Genomic DNA, 18,485 nt, shown 5'->3' with positions numbered 1-18,485 from the left:
GAATTCACACAAAGATGAACCCACTTCTTTTAATGTTATGAGGCCAACTTGCATCTAAGAAACTGCACACCTAAAGATAAATATTATTGACTCAGAATAGTTGTGATTTTACCTGTGATTTTTCACAAAGATTCTACCAAGTATTCAACTATACGTGTGCATGTGTGCTAAATTGTATCAGTTGTGTCCAACTCTTTGTGACCCTATGGAATATAGCCCACCAGGCTCCCCTGTCCATGGGATCTCCAGGCAAGAATACTGGAGTGGGTTGGCATGCCTTCCTCCCTGGGATCTTTCTGACTCAGGGATTGAACCCACGTCTCTTATGTCTCTGGCATTGGAAGGTGGGTTCTTTACTACTATCGTCCCGTGTATATGAAAGCTACTATTGCAAGATTCTAAGCCAATCATCTGAGGAAATAAGTTGATCAAATAGTGATTTATTTACATAACTATACTAAGATTCATAGGAAAATTGGATAATTTTCCTCTATTTTAATTCAATGTTCACTTATTGTGTACCTACTCTGTTAAAAGTGCTGTGTTAGTCACTGAGATAATAAAACAAAATATGCCATTAAAGTAAGTGTCAATAAAATTGGAGAAATGGACAGATTTAGGAACTAATGATAAAATAAAAATGGTATTTTGTTATAACAACAAAAACTACCTGCCAAAACACTATACATGTAGTCAATATCAGGGAAACAATAGCCTTTAATACTTGCAATTAAGGGAGGTAATATTTAAAATATCTAACCACTCCTACAGCAGAGATATTATCAAACAGAAGGTTACAATGGGCTCCTCTAAAGCCCATGTCAGCTGTTAACGCTTAAGTTGCCAAAGTAGTTTGTATATAGAGGTCCTAGGCAACTAGAGTGGCAGGACCCCTCAAGCAGAAGTATTCAGTGTACTAACAGCTGATATACCTGGGTATAAGCCTGACTTATCTGATTCATTATAATTCCCATTTTTCATTTTTCATATGATGATGACTTAGGGCTTAAGGAAAGTGTTATTTCCCCATGGTCACAGAGCTGAGAAATATGGGATCTAGAATTTAAATAAAACTCTTCAATTCCCAAATCTCCCCTCTGAATCTTTCCTCCATATATGTTACAATAATTGAACAAACACTCTTAGGATTACAGGGAGGAGAAGTAGGCTTGTCTGACTGAAGGATTTTAGGATGCTGCAGAGAGGAAAGACTTTGTCTGATCCTTAAAGGGGGAATCATATTTCAACACACATTTATATCCAGGATGTAATTGATGGAAGACATGTAAGTGCATTCATTTTCCACAGGTTTAATCATTCAAAGCTTTGGGAGAGTCATGTATTTTTTTTAATTTATGCTTCTGCCATGATTAAAATAAGTTCTCTTTCATATTTGATCTTAAATTAGATATTTCTAAACTCAGTTTCTCAATTTTCAAGGGGCAATTAATTTGATACTTTGGTTTGAACTCCTTTAGCCTGTTAACCTCAAATCTTTAGACTATTTGAAAATTTCTAAAATGACAAAATCTCTGAAAAAGTATAAAGCAGATCTTTTTTTTTTTTTTTTAATTAAATTCAGTAAAATCCAGAATGTTTGGACTGGGGATAAGATGGACAAGGAGGTATTGACCTGAAGGATGAATCTGTTTCATCTTCAACACTGCTCTGTTTAAAATGTGGCTTTTCCCACACCCTGGCTGGGCTTTTAGAATTTTTCAGTCCCCAAGCCAGTTTGGAGGCCTAACTCCACAGTGTTTTTGGGTTGGTGAACTTTTTCTGTCTTAAAAATACTTCTTATTTTTTCTTTTTGCTTCTTTCTGTTCCTAGCATCTCCAGGGCCTGCAGTGCTCTGGGGACTGCAATGTGAGATCTGTCGAAAGCACCAAGCAAATCTGTAATAGCATGGGTGATAACACTATGTTTATCAATGGTGTTTCTCTATTTGTATTAAACTGAGAAGTGATGAAATCCCTCTGTGTTCCAGAGATCTCTTAAAGAGGGAGGAAATTTAAGGGATTTGTGAGATCTAGAATGGAGGAACTTGTAAGAGTACTCACCTCCAGGGGGATTCCCATTTAGATGAAGACACCTGGGAGCTGCCCACTTGTGCTAGTATGTCCCCTAGTCTAGCCAAGACCATTTCAATACCATTGTCAGGCTTCCTGGTAATCTCTGAAGACTAGCTCTACTAGAAATCAATGTTCACTGGGGAAAATTCTGAGGAATTACACTTTCAACCCTTCAATCTTCCATTCAATCTTACGGCATATTTCACTGATGTCCCAGTGTTCCTGGGCTTCCCAGGTAGCCCTAGTGTTAAAGAACCTGCCTGCCAATACAGGAGATGCAAGAGATGCAGCTTCAACCCCTGGGTTGGAAAGATCCCCTGGAGAGGGATATGGCAACCCACTCCAATATTCTTGCCTGAAAAATCCTATGGATTGATGGGCTACCGTTCATGGGGTTGCAAAGGGTCAGACATGACTGAAGTGAGTTAGGATGTATGCACCCAATGTTCTCAGCAACAAATCCCAAATAAGGAAGCTCCATCTAGCAGACTGAGATGGATTCACATGTGTATTTGCTGTGGAAATAAGTAATGAAAGAAAGAAAAAGTTACTATAGGATTTATTTGGCAAAAAAAAAAAAAAGAAGTGAAGGAGTAGCTTTCAAAGATCAAAAGTATTCTTGGTAAATGTGCTGATGTAAAAAATTATATAGTATTTTGTGTTTGTCTCAGATTCATTCACAACTATAAGGTCTGCTATATAGATACCAATTAGTAATTTAAAGCTAAATTAAACATAATATTTGCATGAATTTATACATGCAAGATAAATGCCAGCAGAGCAAGAAAACCTAGAGTCAGGGGAAAGAGAAAGTGAATTCAGCAGTAAAATGATATTAATTAAATGTTCAGGGCCAGAAAGAATATACAAGCCACTGATAAGAAAATCATGGAGAAGTGAGTGAAACAAATTGGAATCAGAAATTTTATGTACTTAGACACACATGATGTTACTTACACCCCTCCTAACACTAAACTCAATCTCTTGGGAGTGAAGGGAGAATGTGGTGTGAGAGAGTGAATCAGGATTAAAAACACTGAAAGATGGAATAATGTTTTGAAAATGGTTTACCACAAATATGTACAAGTGTTTCTACTGGGTAGTTTCATACAGATTTTTGATTCTGCCTCACAGCCAACAATCTCAATCTGTGGTTATCTTATCTTCTTTCTTTAAACTGACATTCTTATCAACAGAATCACCAATTTTCCAGTCACTATGGAGTAAGCATAGAGGAGCATAATTGCATTTGATTTTTTTGGTAGTCAAATAAGTAGGAAATTGTCATCCCATTTCACAGAAAGGCAGTTGAAGTTTACAGAGGTTTAAAAAGTACAGCTTCACCCCTGGTTCCACCATTCCCCAAGGTCGTGCCATTAACTTGTACATTGCAATTGTTTTTTTAAATATAAATTTATATATTTTAGTTGGAAGTTAATTACTTTCCAATATTGTATTGGTTTTGCCATACATCAACATGAATCCACCATAAGTATACATGTGTTCCCTCTCCTGAACCCCCCTTCCTCCTCCCTCCCCGTACCATCCCTCTGGGTCGTCCCAGTGCACCAGCAGCCCCAAGCATCCAGTATCATGCACCAAACCTGGACTGGTGATTCGTTTCATATATGATATTATACATATTTCAATGCCATTCTCCCTAATCATCCCACCCTGTCCATCTCCCACAGAGTCCAAAAGACTGTTCTATACATCTGTGTCTATTTTGCTGTCTCGCTTACAAGGTTATCATTACCATCTTTCTAAATTCCGTATATATGTGTTAGTATACTGTATTGGTGTTTTTCTTTTTGGCTTACTTCACTCCGTATAATAGGCTCCAGTTTCATCTGCCTCATTAGAACTGATTCAAATGTATTCTTTTTAATGGCTGAGTAGTACTCCATTGTGTATATGGTTTTTTTCTTGCAGCCCAAAATAATTTTCTTGTTACTAATTCTTAGTATGCCTTTGATTTTGCTTGTTTTGGCAGTTATTTGTACCTTTCTCATTTTTATGATCATGAGATTCTTGAAAGTAGAAAATGGATATATTTTAATCATCTTTGGAAAACCCTTAGTAAAAGGGATTAGAGCAGGGTAACTGGCATATATTAGGCATCTGTAATTATTGATGAATGAACAAGGTAAACATATTTTTGTAAAAATTTTTGTAGACTTCCTTAATCAAGAAGTGAAAACCATATGTGTTTAAATTTGCCAGACTCAATGATCAATTAAATCAAAGAGAATCAATAGTTAAAAGTTAGAGATTACCTAGTGACTAGAACTGATCCTATGCATTTGTTTCAGAATAGACCAGAGAGGTCCTTGTCTGTCTAATAAATGCATTGTCAAGTGGCAGTGAGGTGTACGAGACAAAGGAGGCTGTATCTAATACCTCAGTTTCTGTTCTCACAACCCAGTGCTTCAGAGGGGTTTGTACAGAACAGGATTTCTGGTAAACACAACCTTGTTATTATTACAGATCCATTGCTTCCAAAGTCTCAGCTAGTGACAGGTGGAACTCTGGGACAAATCAGTTCAGTTCAGTTCAGTCGCTCAGTCCTGTCTGACTCTTTGCAAACCCATGGAGGGCAGCACACCAGGCTTCCCCGCCCATAATCAACTCCCGGAGCCCACTCAAACTCATGTTCATTGAGTTGATGATGAAATCCAGCCATCTTATCCTCTGTTGTCCCCTTCTCCTCCTACCTTCAATCTTTCCCAGCATCAGGGTCTTTTCCAATGAGTCAGCTCTTCACATATGGTGGGCAAGGGATTCAGCCACAGTCCTTCAGCTTCAGCATCAGTCCTTCCAATGGATATTCAGGACTGATTTTCTTTAGGACTGGCTGGTTTGACGTTCTTGCAGTCCTACGGAATCTCCAGAGTCTTCTCCAACACCACAGTTCAAACGCATCAATACTTTAGCACTCAGCTTTCTTTATTGTTCAACTCACACATCCGTACATGACTACTGGAAAAACCATAGATTTGACTAGATGGACATTTGTTGGCAAAGTAATGTTTCTGCTTTTTAATAGGCTGTCTAGGTTTATTATAGCTTCCTTTTCAAAGAGCAAGTGTCCTTTAATTTCATGGTTACAGTCACTATCTGCAGTGATTTTGGAGCCTCCAAAAATAAAGTCTGACACTGTTTCCATTGTTTCCCCATCTATTTGCCAGGAGGTGATGGGACTGGATGACATGATCTTAGATTTTTTTCAATGATAAGTTTTAAGTCAGCTTTTTCATCCTCCTCTTTCGCTTTCATCAAAAGGTTCTTTAGTTTCTCTTCACTTCTGCATTAAGGGTGGTGTCATCTGCATATCTGAGCTTAATGCTACTTCACCTGGGAATCTTGATTCTAGCTTGTATTTCATTCAGAATGCCATTTCACATGATGCACTATGCATATAAGTTAAATAAGCAGGGTGACAATAAATATACTCTTTTCCAAATTTCAAACCACTCCATTGTTCCATGTCCAGATTTAATTATTGCTTCTTGACCTGCATACAGATTTCTCAGGAGGAATGTAGGGTGGTCTGGTATTCTAATCTCTTTAGGAATTTTCTATAGTTTGTTATGATTCACAAAGTCAAAGGCTTTAGTGCAGTCAATGAAGCAGAAGTACAAGCTCTTCTGGAATTCTCTTGCTTTTTCTATGATCCAACAAATGTTGGCAATTTAATCCCTGGTTCCTCTTCCTTTTCTAAATAGAACTTGAACATCTGGAAGTTCTCAGTTCATGCACTGTTGAAGCCTAGCTTGGAGAATTTTGAGCATTAATTTGCTAGTGTGTGAAATAAGTGCAATTGTGCAGTAATTTGAGCATTCTTTGTCATTGTGTTGCTTTGGGATTGGAATGAAATCTGATCTTTTCCAGTTCTGTCACCACTGCTGAGTTTTCCAAATTTACTGGCATATTGAGTGCAACACTTTCACAGCATCATCTTTTAAAATTTGAAAGAGCTCAAATGGAATTCCATCACCTCCTCTAGTTTTGTTCATAGTGATGCTTCCTAAGGCCCACTTGACTTTGCACTCCAGGATGTCTGGCTCTAGGTGAGTAGTCTCACCATCATGGTTATCTGAGTCATGAAGATCTTTTTTTGTACAGTTCTTCTGTGTATTCTTACCATCACTTCTTCATATTTTCTGCTTCTGTTAAGTTCATACCAGTTCTGACCTTTATTGAGCCCAAAGGAGATCCAACCAGTCCATTCTGAAGGAGATCAGCCCTGGGATTTCTTTGGAATGAATGATGCTAAAGCTGAAACTCCAGTACTTTGGCCACCTCATGCGAAGAGTTGACTCATTGGAAAAGACTCTGATGCTGGGAGGGATTGGGGGCAGGAGGAGAAGGGGACGACAGAGGGTGAGATGGCTGGATGGCATCACTGACTCGATGGACGTGAGTCTGAGTGAACTCTGGGAGTTGGTGATGACAGGGAGGCCTGGCGTGCTGCGATTCATGGGGTCGCAAAGAGTCGGACATGACTGAGTGACTGAACTGAACTAAACTGATGCCTGTAATATTCCCTTGGTATCTCTAATTTTCTTGAAGACATCTCTAGTCTTTTCCAGTCTATATCTTTCATCTATTTCTTTACATGTATCACTTATGAATGCTTTATTATCTCTCCTTGGTGTTCTTTGGAACTCTGCATTTAGATGGGTATATCTTTGCTTTTTACCTTTGCCTTTCACCTTTCTTCTTCACTCAGCTATTTGTAAGGCCTCCTCAGACAACCATTTTGAGTTTTTGCATTTCATTTTTGTGGGTATGTTTTTTTTTAATTAATTTATTTTCATTGGAGGCTAATACTTTACAATATTGTAGTGATTGTTGTTATTCATTGACATGAATCAGCCATGGGTGTACATGTGTTTCCCATCCTGAACTCCCTTCCCAGCTCCCTTCCCATTCCATCCCTCAGGGTCATCCCAGTGTACCACCTCTGAGCACCCTGTCTCATGCAGTGAAGCTGGACTGGTGATATATTTCACATATGGTAATATATATATTTCAATGCTATTCTCTCAAATTAACTCACCCTCGCTTTCTCCCACAGAGTCCAAAAGTCTGTTCTTTACATCTGTCTCTTTTGCTATGTCACATATAGGGCTGGTCATTGTTACCATCTTTCTAAATTCCATATATATACGTTAATATACTATATTGTTATTTTTCTTTCTGAATTAATTCACTCTGTATTATAGGCTCCAGTTTCATCCAATTCATTAGAACTGATTCAAATGCATTTTTTTAAATATCTGAGTAACATTCCATTGTCTATATATACCACAGCTTTCATACCCATTTGTCTGCCGACAGGCATCTAAGTTGATTCCATGTCTGAGCTACTGTAAACTGTGCTGCGATGAACATTGGGGTACATGTGTCTCTTTGAATTCTGGTTTCCTCAGTGTGTATGCTGAGCAGTGGGATTGCTGGGTTGTATGGGAGTTCTTTATTGAGCCCAACCTTGCATGAAATGTTCCCTTGGTATCTCTAATTTTCTTGAAGAGATCTCTAGTCTTTCCCATTCTGTTGTTTTCCTTTATTTCTTTGCATTGATCACTGAGGAAGGCTTTCTTATCTCTTCTTCCTATTCTTTGGAACTATGCATTTAGAGGCTTATAGCTTTCCTTTTCTCCTTTGCTTTTTGCTTCTCTTCTTTTCACAGCTCTTTGTATGTAAGGCCTCCCCAGACAGCCATTTTGCTTTTTTGCATTTCATTTCCAAGAAGATGGTCTTGATCCCTGTCTCCTCTACAATGTCACAAACCTCCATCCATACTTCCTCAAGCACTCTATCTATCAGATCTAGTCCCTTAAATCTGTTTCTCACTTCCACTGTATAATCATACAGGATTTGATTTAAGACATATCTAAATGGTCTAGTAGTTTTCCCTACTTTCTTCAATTCAAGTCTGAATTTGGCAATAAGGAGCTCATGATCTGAGCCACAGTCAGCTTTCAGTCTTGTTTTTGCTGACTGTAGAGAGCTTCTCCATCTTTGGCTGCAAAGAATACAATCAGTCTAATTTCGGTGTTGACCATCTGGTGATTTCCATGTGTAGAGTCTTCTCTTGTGTTGTTGGAAGAGGGTGTTTGCTATGACCAGTGCGTTCTCTTGGCAAAATTATATTAGCCTTTGCCCTGCTTCATTCCATATTCCAAGGCCAAATTTGCCTGTTACTCCAGGTGTTTCTTGACTTCCTACTTTTGCATTCCAGTCCCCTATAATGAAAAGGACATCTTTTTTGGGTGTTAGTTCTAAAAGGTCTTGTAGGTCTTCATAGAACCGTTCAACTTCAGCTTCTTCAGCATTACTGGTTGGAGCATAGACTTGGATTACTGTGATATTGAATGGTTTGCCTTGGAAACAAACAGAGATCATTCTGTCATTTTTGAGATTGCATCCAAGTACTGCATTTCAGGTTCTTTCATTGACCATGATAGCTTCTCCATTTCTTCTAAGGGATTCCTGCCCGCAGGAGTAGATATAAGGGTCATCTGAGTTAAATTCACCCATTCAAATTTATTTTAGTTCGCTAATTCCTAGAATGTCGACGTTCACTCTTGCCATCACCTGTTTGACCACTTCAAATTTGCCTTGATTCATGGACTTAACATTTCAGGTTCCTATGCAATATTGCTCTTTACAGCATCAGAACTTGCTTCTATCACCAGTCACATCCACAACTGGGTATTGTTTTTACTTTGGCTCCATCTCTTCATTCTTTCTGGAGTTATTTCTCCATTGATCTCCAGTAGCATATTGGGCACCTACCAACCTGGGGAGTTCCCCTTTCAATATCCTATCATTTTGCCTTTCCATACCATTCATGGGATTCTCAAGGCAAGAATACTGAAGTGGTTTGCCATTCCCTTCTCCAGTGGACCACATTCTGTCAGAGATGGATTTGATAAAGGACAAAAATGGTATGGACCTAACAGAAGCAGAACATATTAAGAAGCGGTGGCAAGAATATACAGAAGAACTGTACAAAAAAGACTTTCAAGACCAAGATAATCACAATGGTGTGATCACTCACCTAGAGCCAGATATCCTGGAATGTGAAGTCAAGTAGGCCTTAGAAAGCACCACTATGAACAAAGCTAGTAGAGGTGATGGAATTCCAGTTGAGCTATTCCAAATCCTGAAAGATGATGATATGAAAGTGCTGCACTCAATATGCCAGCAAATTTGGAAAACTCAGCAGTGGCCACAGGACTGGAAAAGGTCAGTTTTCATTCCAATCCCAAAGAAAGGCAATGCCAAACCATGCTCAAACTACCGCACAGTTGCACTCATCTCACACGCTAGTAAAGTAATGCTCAAAATTCTGCAAGCCAGGCTTCAGCAGTCTTGAACTGTGAATTTCCAGATGTTCAAGCTGGTTTTAGAAAAGGCAGAGGAACCAGAGATCAAATTGCCAACATCCACTGATCATCAAAAAACCAAGAGAGTTCCAGAAAAACATCTATTTTTGCTTTATTGACTATCCCAAAGCCTTTGACTCTGTGGATCACAATAAACCGTGAAAATTCCTGAAAGAGATGGGAATACCAGACTACCTGACCTGCTTCTTGAGATCTGTATGCAGATCAGGAACCAACAGTTAGAATTGGACATGGAACAACAGATTGGTTCCAAATAGGAAAAGGAGTACATCAAGGCTGTATATTGTCACCCTGCTTACTTAACTTATATGCAGAGTACATTATGAGAAACGCTGGGCTGGAAGAAGCACAAGGTGGAATCAAGATTGCCGGCAGAAATATCAATAACCTCAGATATGCAGATGACACCACCCTTATGGCAGAAAGTGAAGAGGAACTAAAAATCCTCTTGATGAAAGTGAAAGAGAAGAGTGAACAAGTTGGCTTAAAGCTGAACATTCAGAAAACGAAGATCATGGCATCCGGTCCCATCACTTCATGGGAAATAGATGGGGAAACAGTGGAAACAGTGGCTGACTTTATTTTTTGGGCTCCAAAATCACTGCAGATGGTGATTGCAGCCATGAAATTAAAAGACGCTTTGGAAGGAAAGTTATGACCAACCTAGATGGCGTATTCAAAAGCAGAGACATTACTTGCCAACAAAGGTCCATCTAATCAAGGCTGTGTTTTCTCCAGTGGTCATGTATGGATGTGAGAGTTGGACTGTGAACACAGCTGAGTGCCGAAGAATTGATGCTTTTGAACTGTGGTGTTGGAGAAGACTCTTGAGAGTCCCTTGGACTGCAAGGAGATCCAACCAGTCCATTCTAAAGGAGATCAGCCCTGGGATTTATTTGGAAGGAATGATGCTAAAGCTGAAACTCCAGGACTTCGGCCATCGCATGCAAAGAGTTGACTCATTGGAAAAGACTCTGAGGCTGGGAGGGATTGGGGGCAGGAGGAGAAGGGCATGACAGAGGATGAGTTCGCTGGATGGCATCACTGACTCGATGAACGTGAGTCTGAGTGAACTCTGGGAGTTGGTGATGAACAGGGAGGCCTGGCATGCTACAATTCATGAGGTCACAGAGTTGGACACAGCTGAGCGACTGAACTGAACTGATGGGAGTTCTTTTTACAGTTTTTTAAAGGAATCTCCAGACTGTTCTCCACAGTGACTGTACTAGTTTGCATTCCCACCAACAGTGTAAGAGGGTTCCCTTTTCTCCTCACCCATTACAGCATTTACTGTTTGTAAACTTTTTCATAGCAGTCATTCTGACTGGCATGAGTTGGAACCTCATTGTGGTTTTGACTTGCATTTCTCTGACAATAAGTAATGTTGAGCATCTTTTCATGTGTTTGTTAGCCATCTGTATGTCTTTTTTGGAGAAATGTTGTTTAGTTCTTTGGCCCATTTTTTTTTTTTTTTTGTGATTGGGTAGTGTATTTTCCTGGAATTGAGCTGCATGTGCTGCTTGTATATTTTTTAGATCAATTCTGTGTCAGATGTTTCCTTTGCTATTATTTTCTCCCATTATGAAAGACAGTCTTTTCACCTTGCTTATAAATTCCTTTGTCATACAAAAGCTTTTAAGTTTAATTAGGTCCCACTTGTTTATTTTTGCTTTTATTTCCATTACTCTGGGAGGTGGACCAAAGAGGATCGTGCTGTGATTTATGTCAGAGACTGCTTTGTCTATGTTTTCATCTAGGAGTTTCACAGTTTCTGGTCTTACATTTAGATCTTTAATCCATTTTGAGTTTATTTTTGTGTATGGTGTTAGAAAGTGCTCTAGTTTCATTATTTTACAACTGGTTGACCAGTTTTCCCAGTCCTACTTTTTAAAGAGATTGTCTTTTCTCCACTGTATATTCTTGCCTCCTTTGTCAAAAACAAGGTGTCCATAGGTGCATGGATTTATCTCTGGGCTTTCTAATTTGTTCCAATGATTTATATTTCAGTCTTTCTGCCAGTACCATACTGTCTTGATGACTGCAGCTTTGTAATATACCTGAAGTCAGGCAAGTTGATTCTTCTAGTTCCATTCTTAGTTCTCAAGATTACTTTTCCTATTTGAGGATTTTTGTATTTCCATACAAAATGTGAAGTTATTCGTTCTAGTTCTCTGAAATATACCGTTGGTAGCTTGATAGGGACTGCATTGAATCTATACATTGCTTTGGGTAGTATACTCATTTTCACTATATTAATTCTTCTGATTCATAAACATGGTATATTTCTCCATTCATTTCTGTCATCTTTGATTTCTTTCATCAATGTTTTATAGTTTTCTATATATAGGTCTTTTGTTTCTTTAGGTAGATTTATTCCTGAGTATTTTATTATTTTTGTCAGAATGTTCAATGGAATTGTTTCCTTAATTTCTCTGTCTGTTTTCTCATTGTTAGTGAGAATGCAAGGGATTTCTGTGTGTTAATTTTATATCCTGCAACTTTACTATATTCATTAATTAGGTCTAGTAATTTTCTGGTGGTGTCTTTAGGGCTTTTTTATATACAGCATCATGTCATCTGCAGAAAGTGAGAGTTTTACTTCTTTTCCAATCTGGATTCCTTTTATTTCATTTTCTTCTCTGTTTGCTGTGGCTAAAACTTCCAAAACTATGTTGAATGTTAGTGGTGAGAGTGGGCACCCTTGTCTTGTTCCTGACATTTAGGGAAATGCTTTCAATTTTTCACTATTGAGGATAATGTTTGATGTGGGTTTTTCATATATGGCTTTTATTATGTTGTGGTATGTTCCTTCTATTTCTGCTTTCTGGAGAGTTTTTATCATAAATGCATGTTGAATTTTGTCAAAGTCTTTCTCTGCATCTATTGAGATAATCATATGGTTTTTATCTTTCAATTTGTTAATGTGGTGTATCACATTGATTGATTTGCAAATATTGAAGAATCCTTACATCCCTGGGATAAAGCCCACTTGGTCATGATATATGATCTTTTTAATATGTTGTTATATTCTGTTTGCTAGAATTCTGTTAAGGATTTTTGTGTCTATATTCATCAGTGATATTGGCCTGTAGTTTTCTTTTTGTATGGCATCTTTTTCTGGTTTTGGTATTAGGGTGATAGTGGCCCCACAGAATGAGATTGGCAGTTTAACCTTCTCTGCAATTTTCTGGAAGAGTTTGAGTAGGATAGGTGTTAGCTCTTCTCTAAATTTTTGGTAGAATTCAGCTGTGAAGCCATCTGGTCCTGTGCTTTTGTTTGTTGGAAGATTTCTGATTACAGTTTTGATTTCTTTGGTTTCTTTTCTTGTAATGGGTCTGTCAAGATTTTCATATATATATGAAATTTATTTTTAAAATAGGGTATTTTTGCAAGGTAATATTAGGTTATAAAAATGAAAATTAAAGGAGTAAAAAATACCTGAAATTAAAAAAAATTAAAGTAAAAAATGATAAGATAATAGTAATGTATATCTAGGAATTTCTCTGGGGCTGTTGAGGGCATTGTGGGGTCAGTTCAGTTTCAGATAGTTCCTTGTTCCAGCTTATCCTTTTTCTCAAGGTCTACAGGCCCCTTCCAATGTAATCAATGCTAACTACAGAGGTTTAATCTGTTGCACCTGTCACTCCCAAAGCAGTTCCCTCTTTGTTTATTTTGGCTTCCTCTGTTTGCAAGTCTCTTCAGTGTCTAATTTCCGCCTTGGGACAAGGGGGCAAAGGTGGTCACTTATTTAGGCTTACTTGTTCAGTTGTAGAGTGGGGAGGGAGGAACACTGCAAACACATATCACTGGCATGTTTGGGGATTGCTCGCACTGTATGGACTACAGTGGGTTTGCCCCAGTTCACAACCCATTTGCCTTCCTGGTCTACACTGCTCAGGCTCCAGGTCACTCTGCAGGGAACTCTCCAAAGCAAGCCCTAGGTTTTGTGCAATTCCCAGGTCTAAGCTGCTCAGGTTTGGGTTCTTGGGTACACCACAAAGGCACAGAGTTGGTATGGCATGCATTTTGTGCCCTTCCCAGGTCCAAGGAGCTCAGGAGACCAGGTGTTTGGTGAGCACACTCTCCCAGGTGGGCAGTGCATCTTAATCACCTCCACAGTCCCAGCCGCTCAGTTTCCTGGGTGTGCAGCAGAGCGCCATCAGGTGTGCCGTGAATCTCCTCTGGGGAGCTGATCTCTGGCTGTGACCCTCCTGGCAGATGTCAACTCTCCAGGATCCCAGGAAGACTTGGTTAACAACTCGGAGCCTGCTCACAGTTTTGTAGAGGATTCCATCTCAGGGCCAAAATTGCTCCTTGCCTTCCTGCTCTGGTTGTTGCCTGCCTGCCTCTGTGCCTCTGGTGAGGTAATGGGCTGGTCCACAGCCAGCTAGCTCTCCTCTGGTATTCACTCAATCCGTTGTTCTGTGAGCAGAGCAGGCCCAGCTGTGCCTTAGGTTAGAGCTTTTTGCAGGAAAGTTCTCTCTCATTTTTTTTTGTTTGTTTGTTTGTTTGTTTTTTTGTCTCTCTATGGCTATCCTACAGTATGGGTTGCTATCTCACGTTAGCTCCCTCAGATTGTCCTCAAGACATTCAGTCCCGGTCCTTGCCCTAAGCATGCAACCCTTCCCTCCCTGTTCAGCCCCTGTTCTCTGGAGGCAGACGCAAGTGTCTGGGCTACTTCTCTGCTACTTCTCTGCTACTCTCTGGCAGTTGTGATTAGGTGCATATTCTGTGCTGTTTTTTGTTTTTTTTTCCTGGTTATGTTGCCCTCTGAGATTCCAAAACTCCCCACAGACCCACCAGTGAGAGGGTTTCCTGGTGTTTGGAAACTTCTCCTTTGTAACTCCCTCCCCTGGACAGGTCTCCATCCCTAATTCTTTTGTCTCTCTTTTTGTCTTCTATGTTTATACTACCTCCTTTTCAAAAGAATGGGCTGGCTTTCTGGATGCCTGATGTTCTCTGCCAGCATTCAAAAGTTGTTTTGTGGAAATTGCTCAGAACTCAAACGATCTTTTGATGAATTTGTGAGGGAGAAAGTGGTGTGCCATCCTATTCCTCCACCATCGTAGGACCCTCGCCATGGATATGGTTTTGATGACCGCCTCCTGCACAATATTACAGACCTCCATTCATAGTTCTTCAGGCACTGTGTGTAGATCTAATCTCTTGAATTGATTTATCTCTTCCAGTATATAATCATAAGGGAATTGATGTAGGCATTACCTTAATGGCCTAGTGGTTTTCCTTACTTTCCTCAATTTATGTCTGAATTTTGCAATAAGAAGTTCTTTATCTGAGCCACAGTCAGCTCCAGGTCTTATTTTGCTGACTGTATAGAGCGTCTCCATCTTTGACTGCAAAGAATATAATCAATCTGATTTTGGTATTGACCAGCTTGTTATTTCCATTTGTAGAGTCATCTCATGTGTTGTTGGAAGAGGGTGTTTGTTATGACCAGTGCATTCTCTTAGAAACACTATGTTAGTCTTTGCCCTGCTTCATTTTGTATTCAAAGGCCAAATTTTCCTGTTATTCCATGTATCTCTTTACTTTCTACTTTTTCATTTCAGTCCTATTATGAAAAGGACATCTTTATGAGGGGTTAGTTCTAGAAGATCTTGTAGGTCATTATAAAACTGTTCATCCTTAGCTTCTTCAGCATTAGTGGTTGGGCATAGTCTTGTATTACTGTGATATTGAATGATTTGCCTTGGATATGAACAGAGATCACTGTTTCATTTTTTAAATTGCACCCAAGTACTACATTTTGAACTCTTTTGTTGACTATGAGGGCTACTCCATTTCTTATAACATATTTTTGCCCACAGTAGTAGATACTGTCATCTCCCATTTGACCACTTCCAATTAACCTTGATTCATGACCTAACATTCCAGGTTCCTATGCAATCTTGTTCTTTACAGCATCAAACTTTCATTTTATCACTAGACACAACCACAACTAGGCTTTGTTTCCACTTTTACTCAACCTCTTCATTCTTTGTGGATGAATTTCTCCACTTTACTCCAGTAGCATATTGGGCATCTACATATCTGGGGAGTTCATCTTTCAGTGTTACATCTTTTCACATTTTCTTACTGTTCATGAGGTTCTCCAGGCAAGAAATGCTGAAGTGGTTTGCCATTCCCTTCTCCAGTGGACCACATTTTGTCAGACACTCCACCATGGCCCATCTGTCTTAGGTGGCCCTCACAATATAGTTCATAGTTTCATTGAGTTACACAAGGCTGTGGTCTATGTGATCAGTTTGGTTAGTTTCCTATGACTGTGGTTTTCATTCTATCTTCCCTCTGATTGATGAGGATACGAGGATTGTGGAAGCTTCCTGTTGGGATGGACTGACTGTTGGAAAAGCTGGGTCTTGCTCTGGTAGGTGGGGCCATGCTCAGTAAATCTTTAATTCAATTTTATGCAGATGTGTGTATAAGTTCATATATGGGTGCTGTTGAGTGCAGAAGTAATAAGTGCACATATTTTCATCCACCCAGCCAGACTATGCCTTCTGGTTGGTGCACTTAATTCATTTCCAATTCCTGAAAGATGATGCTGTGAAAGTGCTACACTCAATATGCCAGCAAATTTGGAAAACTCAGCAGTGGCCACAGGACTGGAAAAGGTCAGTTTTCATTCCAATCCCAAAGAAAGGCAATGCCAAAAAATGCTCAAACTACTGCACAATTGCACTCATCTCACAGGCTAGTAAAGTAATGCTCAAACTTCTCCAAGCCAGGCTTCAGCAATATGTGAACCATGAACTTCCTGATGTTCAAGCTGGTTTTAGAAAAGGCAGAGGAACCAGAGATCAAATTGCCAACATCCGCTGGATCATCACAAAACCAAGATAGTTCCAGAAAAACATCTATTTCTGCTTTATTGACTATGCCAAAGCCTTTGACTGTGTGGCTCACAATAAACTGTGGAAAATTCTGAAAGAGATGGGAATACCAGACCACCTGATCTGCCTCTTGAGAACTTTGTATGCAGGTCAGGAAGCAACAGTTAGAACTAGACATGGAACAACAGACTGGTTCCAAATAGGAAAAGGAGTTTGTCAAGGCTGTATATTGTCACCCTGTTTATTTAACTTATATGCAGAGTACATCATGAGAAACGCTGGACTGGAAGAAACACAAACTGGAATCAAGATTGCCGGGAGAAATAATAATCTCAGATATGCAGATGACACCACACTTACGGCAGAAAGTGAAGAGGAACTAAAAAGCCTCTTGATGAAAGTGAAAGTGGAGACTGAAAAAGTTGGCTTAAAGCTGAACATTCAGAAAACGAAGATTATGGCATCCGGTCCTACCACTTCATGGGAAATAGATGGGGAAACAGTGGAAACAGTGTCAGACTTCATTTTTCTGGGCTCCAAAATCACTGCAGATGGTGACTGCAGCCATGAAATTAAAAGACGCTTACTCCTTGGAAGGAAAGTTATGACCAACCTACATAGCATATTCAAAAGCAGAGACATTACTTTGCCAACAAAGGTTCATCTAGTCAAGGCTATGGTTTTTCCTGTGGTCATGTATGGATGTGAGAGTTGAACTGTGAAGAAGGCTAGCGCCGAAGAATTGATGCTTTTGAACTGTGGTGTTGGAGAAGACTCTTGAGACTCCCTTGGAATTCAAGGAGATCCAACCAGTCCATTCTGAAGGAGATCAGCCCTGGATGTTCTTTGGAAGGAATGATGCTAAAGCTGAAACTCCAGTATTTTGGCCACCTCATGCGAAGAGTTGACTCATTGGAAAACACTGTGATGCTGGGAGGGATTGGGGGCAGGAGGAAAAGGGGACGACAGAAGATGAGATGGCTGGATGGCATCGCTGACTCAATGGATGTGAGTCTCAGTGAACTCCGGCAGTTGGTGATGCACAGGGAGGCCTGGCGTGCTGCGATTCATAGGGTCGCAAAGAGTCAGACACAACTGAGTGACTGATCTGATCTGATCTGATGACCCTGTTACCATTTTCTTAATTGTTTTGTGTTTATTTTCCGTAGGTCTTTTCCTTGTCTTGTGTTTCCTACTTAGAGAAGTTCCTTTAACACTTTTTGTAAAGTTGGATGTGAGTGCTTAACTTTTGCTTTTCTGGAAAGCTTTTGCTTCCCCCAACAGATCAGAATGACAGTCTTGCTGGGTAGAGTTTCTTGGTTGTAGATTCTTCCCTTTCATCACTTTAAATATATGGTCCCTTTACCTTCTGGCTTGTAGTGTTTCTGTTGAAAAGTCTGCTGATAACCTGGTGGAAGTTCCCTTGTATGTTATTTGTCATTTTTTCCTTTTTGTTTTTAATTTATATTTGTCTTCCAATTTTTTGTCAGTAATTACTATGTGTTTTATTTTGTTCCTCCTTGGGTTTATCCTTTCTGGGGCTCTCTGTGTTTCCTAAATTTGATTGACTATTTCCTTTCCCATGTTGGGGAAGTTTTCAGGAATTATGTCTTCAAATATTTTCTCTGGTCCTTTCTCTCTCCCTTCCCCATCTGGGACCCCTGAAATGTTGGTGCATTTAATGTTATCCCAGATGTCTCTTAAGCTGTATTCCTTTTTAAATTATTATTCTTTTTTCTATATTCTGTTTGAGGCAGTGATTTCCACCATTCTATCCTCTAGATCATTTATCCATTCTTACATCTCACCTGGAGAAGGAAATGGCAACTCACTCCAGTATTTTTGCCTGGAGAATCCCATGGACAGGGGAGCCAGGCAGGCTACAGCCCATGGGATGGCAAAGAGTCACACATGACTTAGCAACGACACAGACAGATGTCTTATTTATCCTGCTATTGATTCCTTCCACTGTATTGTCTAACTATTTGTTCGTATTTAATTTCTTCTAGGTCTTCGGCAAACATTTGTTACATCTTCTCCATTGTTTTCCAGAGATCCTGGATCATCCTCACTATTGTTATTCTGAATTCTTTTTCTATGATGTTGACTATCTCTACTTAAGTTAGTTGCTTTCTCTGGAA

The sequence above is a fragment of the Bos indicus x Bos taurus genome, chromosome 4 (genome assembly GCF_003369695.1).
Source record: "Bos indicus x Bos taurus breed Angus x Brahman F1 hybrid chromosome 4, Bos_hybrid_MaternalHap_v2.0, whole genome shotgun sequence".
Taxonomy (NCBI): Eukaryota; Metazoa; Chordata; class Mammalia; order Artiodactyla; family Bovidae; genus Bos; species Bos indicus x Bos taurus.
This window is presented reverse-complemented; position numbering follows the sequence as displayed.